Here is a 16,257-nt window from a genome sequence, read left to right on the forward strand (position 1 = left end):
TTCCTGGCTAAATCCCACAAATCGGAATAATCTTAAACCAATGTTAAGTTGAATCCTCTCGGTCGGGGATGATAACTGCGTCTAGTATTTGTCATCCTCGGTCGAGACCGAGGGGCCAGATCACTTGAAGTTAATCTTGTGACCCAGCTTGAGGTGACAAATTATAAGGCCCATCCATCATCCGCAACTTTCTTTGAAGACGTTCCCTAGCTATATTCCGACTATCTCGAAGCAACACACATGCCAGAATCCTCTCTCGTGCGCAACCATGTATTCTCAGAAAGAATCATGTCGTCCTGAGTCGCAATGCCCAGGGGCCAGTCCCTTGACCGGCTTGTTCGATAGATAGTAGACCCATTGATGACTCGAAACTGTTTTGAAGATCTTCCCCTAGCGAATTACATCGAGAACGAGAAATATGCGCAGCATGATCTGTAGTCGTGTAAAACTGTTGCCAGGTTGAATCTTCTGGGACTAGAGAGTCATTCGTGGGGCTAATTTCTACCGGCCTCAGCCCTCGACCATGGCACCCCCGCACATCCCTTGTGTCCACCATGGTCGAGTTCGAGGCTTGCCACCTTCACTTTCGCTCTAGGGGATTTAGAGAGTTGGTGAAGGGGTGCCCACACAGGCTGGGACCGAGTGATATAAGATTCACCACTATTTCAACCAGCCGAGGGAGGAGAGCACCCTACCCCCCTTATATATGCTTATTTTGCTGTTTTTCTTTCAGCAGCAGTAGACATTGAGGGTGTCTGTACATGCATAATGCTCGAAAATAAATGAAGGAAAATTCTTTTTAATCCAATTCTTTTTTGTTAATTCATATTATGATTAATAATGGTTATATAAAAAATTTCATAAAAAAATTCGAAATTTTAATATTTTTTTATTTATTTTCGATTAAAATCATTAAAAAATAGGAAAAAATGATAATAATTTCAAATAAACTCCATTAAGTCCAAAACTTGTTTGTAAAATCTTATATAAGTTGTAGTATGGTATTTAGAATTGTTTGGGTCATTGTTGTGTAATAATATTGTAAGTTCATGATGAAGGAATAATGGGCATATATGCTAAAATGTGAAGAAAGTGTTTGTGTAAATCATGATATAAATGCTATAAGTTCATAGTTTGGTAATATATATTCATTGTTATGTAATATGTTTTTTTCTCAACGAATCTAGCATATTTAGGTAAGATTTAAAGTTGAAAAAAAATAAGAAAACCTCAATTTTAACAAATAGGTTGTTTTTACCGGTCCTGGCCTTGTCGCTGGTTTACATTTCTCGGTCCGGACTTGCCAGCAGACAACATTTCTCGGTCCGGACTTGCCAGCAGACAACATTTCTCGGTCCGGGCTTGCCAGCAGACAACATTTCTCGGTCCGGCTTGCCAGCAGACAACATTTCTCGGTCCGGGCTTGCCAGCAGACAACATTTCTCGGTCCGGGCTTGCCAGCAGACAACATTTCTCGGTCCGGGCTTGCCAGCAGGACAACATTTCTCGGTCCGGACTTGCCAGAAAACAACATTTCTCGGTCCGGACTTAGCCAGCAGACAACATTTCTCGGTCCGGGCTTGCCAGCAGACAACATTTCTCGGTCCGGACTTGCCAGCAGACAAATTTCTCGGTCCAGACTTGCCAGCAGACAACTTTCCTCGGTTCGGACTTGCCAACAAACAACTTTCCTCGGTCCGGACTTAGCCAGCAGACAACTTTCCTCGGTCCGGACATAGCCAGCAGACAACTTTCCTCGGTCCGAACTTGCCAACAGACAATTTTCCTCGGTCGGAACTTAGCCAGCAAACAACTTTCCTCGGTCTGGACATGCCAGCAGATAACTTTCCTCGGTCCGGACTTGCCAGTAGACAACTTTCCTCGGTCCGGACTTAGCCAGCCAACAACATTTCTCGGTCCGGACTTTCCAGTAGACAACTTTCCTCGGTCCGGACTTAGTCAGCCTAGACAAAAGCTTAAACTACTGATGTTTAAGAGAGGGAGCTCATAAAAAGATGAATGCCCAAACTCGAAACCATGTCATCAACCAAGGCGATGTCTCGTCTCAATTGGAGGTCAAGTGCCAAAGATCTAAGACCTCAAGAAAAGTAAAATCAATTAAACAAAGACTGTGTTGGTTGAGATATGAAATACAATACTGTTGTTCATTTAGATTCTATCTAATTGCTAAGCAAGAACAAAGTGTTTGAATCTATCAGATACACCCCGGTCATAAAGAAAAGAGGCCGAATAAAATAGAAAAATACTCGTAGAGGTTGAGATATTTAAATCACCATTTGTTGTTCATCTAGACTCTTGTCTAAATTGCCAATGCAAGAACATGAATGTACCGATTCTATTAAATATATCCTGAGTATAAAAGAGCCCAAGGCCATAGAATCTTAAGCACATTGACCTCCGAATTCGAGAAGCGAGGCTCAACCTCATGACGCATGGTTGAAAGATTAAGCATTCGAGCGAACAAATCCCTCGAAAAACTCAAGGCAAAACGTCTCGGCGAAAGACAAGTCCCCAAAAGTGACAACATGAATCTCGAAGAACATCGATTACATGTTGTTTCCTCTCGACACACTCTAAGGAAAAAAGTATGGAACCGATTTTTAAAAGTATTTAAAGACCGTTGAAGAAGACGCTAGTGCTTTGAAAATTAAGGAAGTTTAACTTTGAACTTAATCACTAATCAGAATTGTGATTAAAAAGTATTTCGCTAAACTGACCAGCGATACTCAAATTCATATAATCACTTAGCAGAATTGTGATTAAAAATTGTTTTGCTAAACTGACCAGCGACACTTAAATCTATATAATCACTAAGCAGAATTGCGATTAAATAGTATTTCGCTAAACTGACCAGCGATACTCAAATCCATATAATCACTAATCAGAATTGTGATTAAAAAGTGTTTCGTTAAACTGACCAGCGGCACTTAAATCTACATAATCACTAAGCAGAATTGTGATTAAATAGTATTCGCTAAACTGACCAGCAATACTTAAATCTATATAATCACTAAGCAGAATTGTGATTAAATAGTATTTCGCTAAATTGACCAGCGATACTTAGATTCTATATAATCACTAAGCAGAATTGTGATTAAAAAGTGTTTCGTTAAACTGACCAGCGACACTTAAATCTATATAATTACTAAGCAGAATTGTGATTAAATAGTATTCGCTAAACTGACCAGCAATACTTAAATCTATATAATCACTAAGCAGAATTGTGATTAAATAGTATTTCGCTAAATTGACCAGCGATACTTAGATTCTATATAATCACTAAGCCAAATTGTGATTAAAAAGTGTTTCTCTAAACTGACCAGCGACATTTAAATCTATATAATCACTAAGCAGAATTGTGATTAAATAGTATTCGCTAAACTGACCAGCGATACTTAAATCTATATAATCACTAAGCAGAATTGTGATTAAATAGTATTTCGCTAAATTGAACAGCGATACTTAGATTCTATATAATCACTAAGCAGAATTGTGATTAAAACGTGTTTCACTAAACTGACCAGCGATACCGAAATCTATATAATCACTAAGAAAAATTGTGATTAAAAAGTGTTTCGCTAAACTGACCAGCGGCACTTAAATCTATATAATCACTAAGCAGAATTATGATTAAATAGTATTCGCTAAACTGACCACCAATACTTAAATCAATATAATCACTAAGCAGAATTGTGATTAAATAGTATTTCGCTAAACAGACCAGCGATACTTAAATCTATATAATCACTAAGCAGAATTGTGATTAAAAAGTGTTTCGCTAAACTGACCAGCGATACTCAAATCTATAATAATCACTAAGTAGAGTTGTGATTAAATAATATTTCGCTAAACTGACCAGCGATACTTAAACATATAATAATCACTAAGCAGAGTTGTGATTAGAATAATCATTAAGATTTTTTCGCTCCATGTGAAAAGCGAGACAAACTTAATCACTAAACAGAGTTGTGATTAAAATGACTATTAAATTGCTCAATGAAAAGAGTAATAAACAATAAACACAATCAGCAAACTGAGTCAAGATGTGTACTCATGTACAATCCAAAGACTAGGCGAGGTGTGTAGAAATTTGGTCGAAACCACAAGGCTCGATCTACACGATCGATAAACCAGGAGCGATGCATATTCTAAACAAAGGTGAATCGTCAACGAGTGGAAGATAAACCGACTTTGAAGAATGAAGGGTAAATTACACGGGTCTCTCGAGAGACTCGACAGGTTTGTTCTCTTTTCATTCAAGGAAGCCAAAAATAAACTATAAATTGGATATTTTCAAAACGCAGTGCCTATTTTCAACCTTGGACATGCATTTTTCTAAACCGAATGTATTCTACAAATTTTGTCCAAGAGGGGCATTCTGTAGACACTCATTTTTCACACCTAATTTTATAGTTTATGCTTTTCATAAATCTGAGTCTATAAAATTTTCTCGAATTCATTCACGGACTCATTGCACGATTTATATTAAAGACGATTATTTTTAGAACAATTGTGTTTTTGAAAATAATTGATTTTGGATTCTTAATAAAGTTAAGGTAGTAATTTGTCTATGTTACAACACTTAGAGAAGTTATTATACTTAGAATATTCAAGGTTTTATTTAATTAATTACCTTGGGTATTTATAAAAAAAAATTTAAAAAAAAATATTTTACAAAATATATATTAGCGTTTTTATAAAATTTCGTTAGTTATATTTTGTTTGTTAGATTAGTTAGATTAAACTTTGAAATTTGATTTCTTGAATAAGTTAGTTAGCATTTTATTTATTTAATTAGAATTGTTCCTTATAAATAAGAATAATTAAAAATAAAATTGTATATTTGTGTTTTTAACAAAATCTTTTTTTTGTAGGATGAAGGGGTGTGTATAGGGGATAACGTGCAAAAAGAAAAAGATAACGGTGTCTACACAATAATGAGAAGCATCCTAGGTCAAAGAAGGAAAAAAAAGATTGCTAAAATAAAGGAAAAAGTTGTCAAAGGAAGAATAATTCAGCCGTGTGTTGAAGAGAAGCATGAAGGCTTGGTCATTTTTAATTAAAAATTAAAATGACCTAGTACTACATCATTTATTAAATAAATCTTAAATCTCATTGGATGAAAACGTGATATTTATTGACATGTCAAGTGAAGATTGCTCCATTATTTTAAATATTTGTAGATGTTTAAAATAGTTTTTTTCCCAACGGTCAAGTGTGTTAAATGGGCCTTTGGGCCCTATGGTTTCATAGCTTTGCTTATAAATATCCTTCTTAATACCCTAGCAAAGGGTTCTTGAACGCTGGACCTTGACCTTCACCCTTCTCTCTCTTTTCACATTGCACTCTTTTCACATTATTTTCAAGAGCCAAAATTTTAATATTAAAGTTCCCTTAGGCTGTTCCTTTTGAAGAAAAAGAGTTCATACACTTGAGTCAAGAAAGCAACCATCTTTGTAAGCTTCTTGACTCTACCTTTAGTTTTTGTCTTTAATAAGATTGCTTTTGGTCTTTCTATTATATATCTTTAATAAGATTGCTTTTGGTCTTTTTATTATATAATATGATTGTATATATAATTATTAGCTAATTAGGTCTTTAACTTTATGTATATTTTATGTAAATTTTAAACCTAACATGTAAATAAAATATAACTAAAAAAAAGTTTAATGTAAAAAAAAAAAAAAAAAACAAAACTGTTTTCTTTGTATAAACTTTAAGGGCTTTTGAATTTGAAGAACCCTAAGTAAAAAAATATTCATTGTATAGTTTTGTAATTATTATTATATTATTATTATTTGAATAATTAGATCTAATATTAAACATTCTAAGTAAAAAAAAATAATTAAAAAAAAAATAACTTTCTTTGTATAGTTTTATTATTATATTATTATTATTATTTGAATAATTAGATATGTTATTAATAAATTTCTATAAAACTTTAGATTCATTTGATTTTGAAGAGCCCTAAGTAAAAAAATAAAAATAAAAACAATTTGTTTTATTTGTACAGTTTTATTTTATTTTATTTTATTTTATTTTATTTTATTTATTTATTTATTTATTTTATTTATTTATTTATTTATTATTATTTTTATTATTATTATTATTATTTTATTATTATTATTTTTATTTTATTTTTTTTAATTTTTTTTTTATTTTTATTTTATTTTATTTTTTAATTTTTTATCTTTTTTATGCAAACCCTTTAATACTTAAAATGGAAAAAGTTCTAAAATGTAAATCGTAAAAATGTTTTAAAGAAAGGCCAAAATTAATTAGTAGAGACCTTAGTGGCGTTGTGGGATATAGTGTCTAAAAAACTCTTTCCCACACGTAACCAAACGCCGAACTCACATCTCTTAAATTCCTAATTTTTAAAATTATGTGGCGACTCTCTAGTCGTGAGGTTAATTAATAAAAAAAAGTTAAAAAAATGCCTATGACACACTTACCATTAAAAAACTCCCAATCTCTCCCAGATTCGACGGGAATGTAAGATATTGAGTTGTCTATAAAGCCTCGTTTTTTTTTAAACTTAAATTTTTTTCAACATTAAAATTAATTCCCCTCACGTTTTCAAAAATAATATTTTTAAAGAGTGTCCCAGATTTTTTAAACTAATACCAAAAATATTTTTTTTTAAAAAATCGATCACAACGGTCACCACTATCAATTATCGAAAGAAGTTGATAGACATTTCATTTCACATCACATCGCATACATTCATTGCATATACATTAAAAAGAGAGTAATCACACTCTGAGTTGACTCCTAAACCAAAAACTCTTAGTCAATACTAGGGGCATTTTTATTAAAATAAAAATGACTATAAGATCCTCACAGAGTCCCACTTGAGAAAATATAACGCCCAAAGCTAGAATATTTTTCTCTTCGACTTAGGATTTCAACGTTTTCACAAGAATTCAAACAAAGATTTTCACAAGCATGTGCATGGAACTACGTTGGACCTGAATTCCCCTAGCTATGGAATACGTAGGCAGCTTGTATAAGCCCGGTCCTACACATTTTCAAAAACCAAACTCCTAGTCAATACTAGGGGCATTTTTATTAAAATAAAAATGACCACAAGATCCTCACAGAGTCCCACTTGAGAAAATATAACGCCCAAAGCTAAAGTATTTTTTCTCTTCGACTTATGATCTCAAAAGATTTTCAGATTAAGTCAATTGCCACTATAGCAGATACTTAAGAAAATTTCCCCAGCTTAAGTCAATTGCAGCTCCAGAAGAAACTTAAGAAAATTCCTCAACGAAATGCGGAATCACGATCTATCCATGATACAATTTCGGAACTACATTCGAACTTTATTTCTCCTTTTATGAGAATACGTATGCAACTTTTCACAAGTACGGTCTCAAATCCCAAGCAAGTCAAATCTTGAGCTAGGACAAAATACATCCCCACAGAATTCAAGCCAATGAGAAATTGGGATCACAAATCTATCCAAAACAATCAAACCCCTTATGTCGAAACTAGGGGCATTTGTGGAAGATAAAAAGAAAAGATAGACCCCTGAATTTTTCTAATGCCAAGCGAACTGATGAGCGAGTGCAAGAAATAAGTAGGGATGCGGGAAAATACGTTTCTCCGTAATGGATGTCTCTTGACGAACTAATGTAACTAGTGGAATCCGAGTAAAGCGCTTCGCAAACAGATCTATCTCGAGCCTAGACAAAAGCTTAAACTACTGATGTTTAAGAGAGAGCTCATAAAAGATAAATGCCCAAACTCGGAACCAGGTCATCAACAAAGGCGATGTCTCGTCTCAATTGGAGGTCAAGTGCCAAAGATATAAGACCTCAAGAAAAATAAAATCAATTAAACAAAGACTGTGTTGGTTGAGATATAAAGTACAATACTGTTGTTCATTTAGATTCTATCTAATTGCTAAGCAAGAACAAAGTGTTTGAATCTATCAAATACACCCCGGTCATAAAGAAAAGAGGCCTAATAAAATAGAAAAATACTCGTAGAGGTTGAGATATTGAAATCACCATTTGTTGTTCATCTAGACTCTTGTCTAAATTGCCAATGCAAGAACAAGAATGTTCCGATTCTATTAAATATACCCTGAGTATAAAAGAGCCCAATGCCATAGAATCTTAAGCACACTGACCTCCGAATTTGAGAAACGAGACTCAACCTCATGACACATGGTTGAAAGATTAAGCATTCAAGCGAACAAATCCCTCAAAAAACTCAGGGCAAAACGTCTCGGCGAAAGACAAGTCCCCAAAAGTGATAGCATGAATCTCGAAGAACATCGATTACATGTGGTTTCCTCTCGACACTCTCTAAGGAAGAAAGTATGGAACCAATTCTTGAAAGTATTTCAAGACCGTTGAAGAAGACGCTAGTGCTTTGAAAATTAAGGAAGTCTATCTTCGAACTTAAATCACTAATCAGAATTGTGATTAAAAAGTATTTCACTAAACTGACCAGCGATACTCAAATCTATATAATCACTAAGCAGAATTGTGATTAAAAAGTGTTTCGCTAAACTAACCAGCGACGCTTAAATCTATATAATCACTAAGCAGAATTGTGATTAAAAAGTGTTTCGCTAAACTGACCGGCGACACTTAAATCTATATAATCACTAAGCAGAATTGTGATTAAATAGTATTCGCTAAACTGACCAGCAATACTTAAATCTATATAATCAGTAAGCTGAATTGTGATTAAATAGTATTTCACTAAATTGACCAGCGATACTTAGATTCTATATAATCACTAAGCAGAATTGTGATTAAAAAGTGTTTCGCTAAACTGACCAGCGACACTTAAATCTATATAATCACTAAGCAGAATTGTGATTAAATAGTATTCGCTAAACTGACCAGCGATACTTAAATCTATATAATCACTAAGTAGAATTGTGATTAAATAGTATTTCGCTAAATTGAACAGCGATACTTAGATTCATAATAATCACTAAGTAGAATTGTGATTAAAAAGTATTTCGCTAAACTGACCAGCGATACTTAAATCTATATAATCACTAAGCAGAATTTTGATTAAATAGTATTTCGCAAAACTGACCAGCGATACTTAAATCTATAAGAATCACTAAGTAGAGTTGTGATTAAATAGTTCTTCGCTAAACTGACCAGCGATACTTAAACCTATAATAATCACTAAGTAGAGTTGTGATTAGAATAATCATTAAGATTTTTTCGCTCCATGTGAAAAACGAGACAAACTTAATCACCAAACAGAGTTGTGATTAAAATGACTATTAAATTGCTCAATGAAAAGAGTAATAAACAATAAACACAATCAGCAAACTGAGTCAATATGTGTACTCATGTACAATCCAAAGACTAGGCGAGGTGTGTAGAAATATGGTCGAAACCACCAGGCTCGATCTACACGATCGATAAACCAGGAGCGATGCATATTCTAAACAAAGGTGAATCGTCATCGAGTGGATGATAAACCGACTTTGAAGAATGAAGGGTAAATTACACGGGTCTCCCGAGAGACTCGTCAGGTTTGTTCTCTTTTCATTCAAGGAAGCCAAAAATAAACTATAAATTGGGTATTTTCAAAACGCAGTGCCTATTTTCAACCCTTGACATGCATTTTTCTAAACCGAGTGTTTTCTACAAATATTGTCTAAGAGGGACATTCTGTAGACACTCATTTTTCACACCTAATTTTATAGTTTATGCTTTTCATAAATTTGAGTCTATAAAATTTTCTCGAATTCATTCATGGACTCATTGCACGATTTATATTAAAGACGATTATTTTTAGAACAATTGAGTTTTTGAAAATAATTGATTTTGGATTCTTAATAAAGTTAAGGTAGTAATTTGTCTATGTTATTATACTTAGAATATTCAAGGTTTTATTTAATTAATTACCTTGGGTATTTATAAAAAAAAAAATTAAAAAAAAAATTTACAAAATATATATTAGCGTTTTTATAAAATTTTGTTAGTTATATTTTGTTTGTTAGATTAGTTAGATTAAACTTTGAAATTTGATTTCTTGAATAAGTTAATTAGCATTTTATTTATTTAATTAGAATTGTTTCTTATAAATAGGAATAATTAAAAATAAAATTGTTTATTTGTGTTTTTAACAAAATCATTTTTTTTGTAGGATGAAGGAGTGTGTAAAAGGGATAACGTGCAAAAATAAAAAGATAACGGTGTCTACACAATAATGAGAAGCATCCTAGGTCAAAGAAGGAAAAAAGAGATTGCTAAAATAAAGGAAGAAGTTGTGAAAGGAAGAATAATTCAGCCGTGTGTTGAAGAGAAGCATGAAGGCTTGGTCATTTTTAATAAAAAATTAAAATGACCAAGTATTACATCATTTATTAAATAAAGCTTAAATCTCAATGGATAAAAACTTGATATTTATTGACATGTCAAGTGGAGATTGCTCCATTATTTTAAACATTTGTAAATGTTTAAAATAGTTTTTTTCCCAACGGTCAAGTGTGTTAAATTGTCCTTTGGGCCCTAGGGTTTCATAGCTTTGCTTATAAATATCCTTCTTAATACCCTAGAAAAGTTTCTTCTTGAACGCTTGACCTTTACCTTCACCTTTCTCTCTCTTTTCACATTGCACTCTTTTCACATTGCACGTGACATTTTCAAGAGCCAAAATTTTAATATTAAAGTGCCCTTAGGCTGCCCCTTTTGAAGAAAAAGAGTTCATACACTTGAGTCAAGAAATCAACCATCTTTTTGTTAGCTTCTTGACTCTACCTTTAGTTTTTGTCTTTAATAAAATTGCTTTTGGTCTTTCTATTATATATCATTAATAAGATTGCTTTTGGTCTTTTTATTATATAATATGATTGTATGTATGATTATTAGTTAATTAGGTCTTTAACTTTATGTATGATTTATGTAAACTTTAATAACATACTTAACATGTAAATAAAATATAACTACAAAAAGAAAGTTTAATGTAAAAAAAAAAAAAACTGTTTTCTTTACTTTAAGGGCTTTTGAATTTGAAGAACCCTAAATAATTTTTTTTTTCGTTGTATAGTTTTGTAATTATTATTATATTATTATTATTATGTTAAACTTTTATAAAACTTTAGAGCCTAAATAAAAAAAATAAAAATAAAAACAATTTGTTCTCTTTGTACAGTTTTATTTGTTTTAGTTATTTTTCGTCTTTATTTATTATTTTATTTTATTTATTTATTTTATTTTATTTATTTATTTATTTATTATTATTATTATTATTATTATTTTTATTATTATTATTATTATTATTTTTATTATTATTATTATTTTTAATTTTTTTTAATTTTTTTTCATGCAAACCCTTTAATGCTTAAAATGGAAAAGTTCTAAAATGTAAAGCATAAAAATGTTTTAAAGAAAGGCCAAAATTAATTAGTAGAGACTTTAGGGGCGTTGTGGGACATAGCGTCTAAAAACCCTTTCCCACACGTAACCAAACGCCGAACTCACATCTCTTAAATTCCTAATTTTTAAAATTAGGTGGCGACTCTCTAGTCGTGAGGTTAATTAGTGAAGGGGATTTAGAGAGTTAGTGAAGGGGTGCTAACACAGGCTGGGGCCGAGTGATATTAGTTTCACTACTACTTCAACCAGCCGAGGGAGGAGAGCACCCTACCCCCCTTATATATGCTTATTTTGCTGTTTTTCTTTCAGCAACAGTAGACATTGAGGGTGTCTATGCATGTATAATGCTCGAAAATAAATGAAGGAAAATTCTTTTTAATTCAATTCTTTTTTGTTAATTTATATTATGATTAATAATGGTTATATAAAAAAATTCATAAAAAAATTCGAAATTTTTATATTTTTATTTATTTTCGATTAAAATCATTAAAAAATAAGAAGAAATGATAATAATTTCAAATAAACTCCGTTAAGTTCAAAACTTGTTTGTAAAATCTTATATAAGTTGTAGTATTGTATTTAGGATTGTTTGGGTCATTGTTGTGTAATAATATTGTATGTTCATGATGAAGGATGACTTTCTTAGTAATAATGGGCATATATGCTCAAATGTGAAGAAAGTGTTTGTGTAGATATGATATAAGTGTTATAAGTTCATAGTTTGATAAATATATATTCATTGTTATGTAATATGTTTTTTTATCAACGAATCTATCCTATTTAGGTAAGATTTAAAGTGAAAAAAAAAATAAGAAAACCTCAATTTTAACAAATAGGCTGTTTTTACCGGTCCTGGCATTGTCGCTGGCTTACATTTCTCGGTCCGGACTTAGCCAGCCAACAACATTTCTCGGTCCGTACTTGCCAGCAAACAACATTTCTCGGTCCGGACTTGCCAGTAGATAACATTTCTCGGTCTGGACTTTCCAGCAGACAACATTTCTCGGTCCGGACTTGCCAGTAGACAACATTTCTAGGTTCAGACTTACAAGCAGACAACATTTCTCGGTCTGGACTTGCCAGCAGACAACATTTCTCGGTCCGGACTTGCTAGCAGACAACATTTCTCGGTCCGGACTTCCAAGCAGACAACATTTCTCGGTCCGGACATCCCAGCAGACAACTTTCCTCGGTCCGGACTTGCCAGTAGACAACTTTCATTGGTCCAGAATTAACCAACAGATAACTTTCCTTGGTCCAGACTTAGCCAGCAGACAACTTTCCTCGATTCGGACTTGCCAGCAGACAACTTTCCTCGGTCCGGACTTAGCAAGCAGACAACTTTCCTCTGTCCGGACTTGCCAGCAGACAACTTTCCTCGGTCCGGACTTGCCAGCAGACAACTTTCCTCGGTCCGGACTTAGCCATCCAACAACATTTCTTGGTCCGGACTTGCCAGCAGACAACTTTCCTCGGTCCGGACTTAGCCAGCCAACAACATTCCTCGGTCCGGACTTAGCCAGCCAACAACATTCCTCGGTCCAGACTTAGCCAACAATATTCCTCGGTCCCGACTTGCCAGCAGACAAATTTCCTTGGTCCGGACATAGCCAGCCAACAACATATCTCGGGTCGGACTTTCCAGCAGAAGACTTTCCCCAGTCTGGACTTAGCCAACCAACAACATTCCTCGGTCTGGACTTACATTGCCAACAACATTCCTCGGTCCAGACTTGCCAGCAGACAACTTTCCTCGGTCCGGACTTTGCAGCCATTAAATTTCCTCGGTCCGGACATAGCCAGCCAACAACATTTCTCGGTCCGGACATGCCATCCATCAATTTTCCTCAGTCCGGACTTAGTAGCCATCAACTTTCCTTGGTGCGGACTTAGCAGCCATCAACTTTCCTCGGTCCGGACTTAGCAGCCATCAACTTTCCTCGGTCCGGACATAACATCCATCAACTTTCCTCGGTGCGGACTTAGCAAGCCAACAACATTCCTCGGTCCGACTTAGCCATCCAACAACATTCCTCGGTCCGACTTAGCCAGCCAACAACATTCCTCGGTCCGGACTTAGCCATCCAACAACATTCTCGGTCCGACTTAGCCAGCCAACAACATTCCTCGGTCCTGACTTAGCAGCCAACAACATTTCTCGGTCCGGACTTAACCAGCCAACATTTCACTCGGTCCTGACTTAGCCAAACAACAACTTCACTCGGTCCTGACTTAGCCAGCTAACATTTCTCACGGTCCTGACTTAGAATCCAACAACTTCACTCGGTCCTGACTTAGACAACAAACATTTTTCATAGTCCTGACTTAGCCAAACAACAACATTTCTCGGTCCTGACTTAGCCAAACAACAACATTTCTCGGTCCTGACTTAGCCAACAACAACATTTCTCGGTCCTAACCTAGCCAAACAACAACATTTCTCGGTCCTAACTTAGCCAAACAACAACTTCACTCGGTCCTGACTTAGCCAAACAACAACTTCACTCGGTCCTGACTTAGCCAAACAACAACTTCACTCGGTCCTAACTTAGCCAAACAACAACTCCACTCGGTCCTCACTTAGCCAAACAACAACTTCACTCGGTCCTGGCTAACTTTACATGGAAAATTTTTTTGTACTTGGTAAAATTTACAAATAGAAGTGTATGTTCAACCTCAAAAGTTTAGTCCCTCTTTAAGAAGGGATTGAGAGGGAGGGACGAATCTGAGCGACGAAGGGTTGAATCTCAGCGGATCGTGGCAGCGAGGCCACTCTTCCGCTTACAATACCCTGTCGCATATTTAAGTCGTCTACAAAGGATTCTACCCGTCACTCGATAGGAATTGTACTTCAAAGCGGCCTTCCGAGCGCATCCACCCGGAAGACTTAGCCATCGACACATGCCTTCGAGGATCATAGATCCCTACTGTTGGTTGGCAAACGAGTGGCGAGCGTCTGCATCGCTTCTAGCCCGGATTCTGACTTAGAGGCATTCAGTCATAATCCGACGCACGGTAGCTTCGCGCCACTAGCTTTTCAACCAAGCGCGATGACCAATTGTGCGAATAAACGGTTCCTATCGTACTAGGTTTAATTACTATTGCGATACTGTCATTAGTAGGGTAAAACTAACTTGTCTCACGACGGTCTAAACCCAGCTCACATTCCCTGTGGTATCTTTTCTAACACCTCTAGCTTCAAATTCCGATGATCTAAAGGATCGTTAGGCCAAGCTTTCACGGTTCGTATTCGTACTGAAAATCAGAATCAAACGAGCTTTTAACCTTCTGTTCTACATGAGATTTTTGTTCTCGTTGAGCTCATCTTAGGACACCTGCATTATCTTTTAACAGATGTGCTGCCCCAGCCAAACTCCCCACCTGACAATGTCTTCCACCCGGATCGGCTTACAAAAGTAGGCCTTGGATCTAAAAAGATAGGTGTTGCCCCGCCTCCGATTCATGGAATAAGTAAAATAACGTTAAAAGTAGTGGTATTTCACTTTCGCCTTTCGGCTCCCACTTATACTACACCTCTCAAGTCATTTCACAAAGTCGGACTAGAGTCAAGCTCAATAGGGTCTTCTTTCCCCGCTGATTCTGCCAAGCCCGTTCCCTTGTCTGTGGTTTCGCAAGATAGTAGACAGGGACAGTGGGAATCTCGTTAAACTATTCATGCGCGTCACTAATTATATGACGAGGCATTTGGCTACCTTAAGAAAGTCATAGTTACTCCCGCTGTTTACCCGCGCTTGGTTGAATTTCTTCATTTTGACATTCAGAGCACTGGGCAGAAATCACATTGCGTTAGCATCCAATATCGGCCTTCAAAGTTCTCATTTGAATATTTGCTACTACCACCAATATCTGCACCAATGGCCGCTCCGCCCAAGCTCACGCCTTAGGTTTTGCGGCGACCGTTGCGCCCTCCTACTCATCGGGGCCTAGCACTTGCCTCGACAGCCAAGTATAGGTCGCGCGCTTAAGCGCCATCCATTTTCGGGGCTAGTTGATTCGGTAGGTGAGTTATTACACGCTCCTTAGCGGATTTCGACTTCCATGACCACCGTCATGCTGTCTTAATCGACCAACACCCTTTGTGGGATCTAGGTTAGCGCGCACTTGGGCACCGTAACTCAGCTTCCGGTTCATACCGCATTGCCAGTTCTACTTACCAAAAATGGCCCACTTGAAGCTCTCGATTCCTTGGCACGTCTAAACAAAGCAGTCGCACCGTCCTACCTATTTAAAGTTTGAGAATAGGTCGAGGGCGTTACGCCCCCGATGCCTCTAATCATTGGCTTTACCTGATAGAACTCGCATTCGAGCTCCAGCTATCCTGAGGGAAACTTCGGAGGGAACCAGCTACTAGATGGATCGATTAGTCTTTCGCCCCTATACCCAAGTTAGACGAACGATTTGCAGGTTAGTATCGCTTTGGGCCTCCACTAGAGTTTCCTCTAGCTTCGCCCCGCTCAGGCATAGTTCACCATCTTTCGGGTCACAGCGGTGCAACCCACAAGGGGATCCCGCCAATCATCTTCCTTACGACTTACGGGTTTACTCGCCCGTTGACTCGCACACATGTCAAACTCCTTGGTCCGTGTTTCAAGACAGGTCGAATGGGGAGCCCACAGGACAGTGCTTGAAGCATGAAGATGTCGAGGCACGCCAAAAGGCTCATGCTGCAAAAACGATCGGGACGAAGGTGTGTCCACAAGCGTAACCAAAGCTCGGGCTTTGGCCTCCGTCTCAATCGGCACTGGTCCACACCACGAGACGATTGGTAGACCGGATATTAACCGTTCCACATCCGACTGTGGTGCATCGCCGGCCCCCATCCGCTTCCCTCCCGACAATTTCAAGCACT

The 16,257-nt window shown here is 36.2% G+C and overlaps 1 pseudogene; it reads left to right on the forward strand.

Annotated features, from left to right (window-relative positions):
* LOC124916814 overlaps positions 1–14,951 on the forward strand; it is a 22,228-nt pseudogene extending 7,277 nt beyond the window's left edge.
* The last annotated feature ends 1,306 nt before the right edge of the window (positions 14,952–16,257 follow it).

The sequence above is a fragment of the Impatiens glandulifera genome, chromosome 9 (assembly GCF_907164915.1).
Source record: "Impatiens glandulifera chromosome 9, dImpGla2.1, whole genome shotgun sequence".
Classification (NCBI taxonomy): domain Eukaryota; kingdom Viridiplantae; phylum Streptophyta; class Magnoliopsida; order Ericales; family Balsaminaceae; genus Impatiens; species Impatiens glandulifera.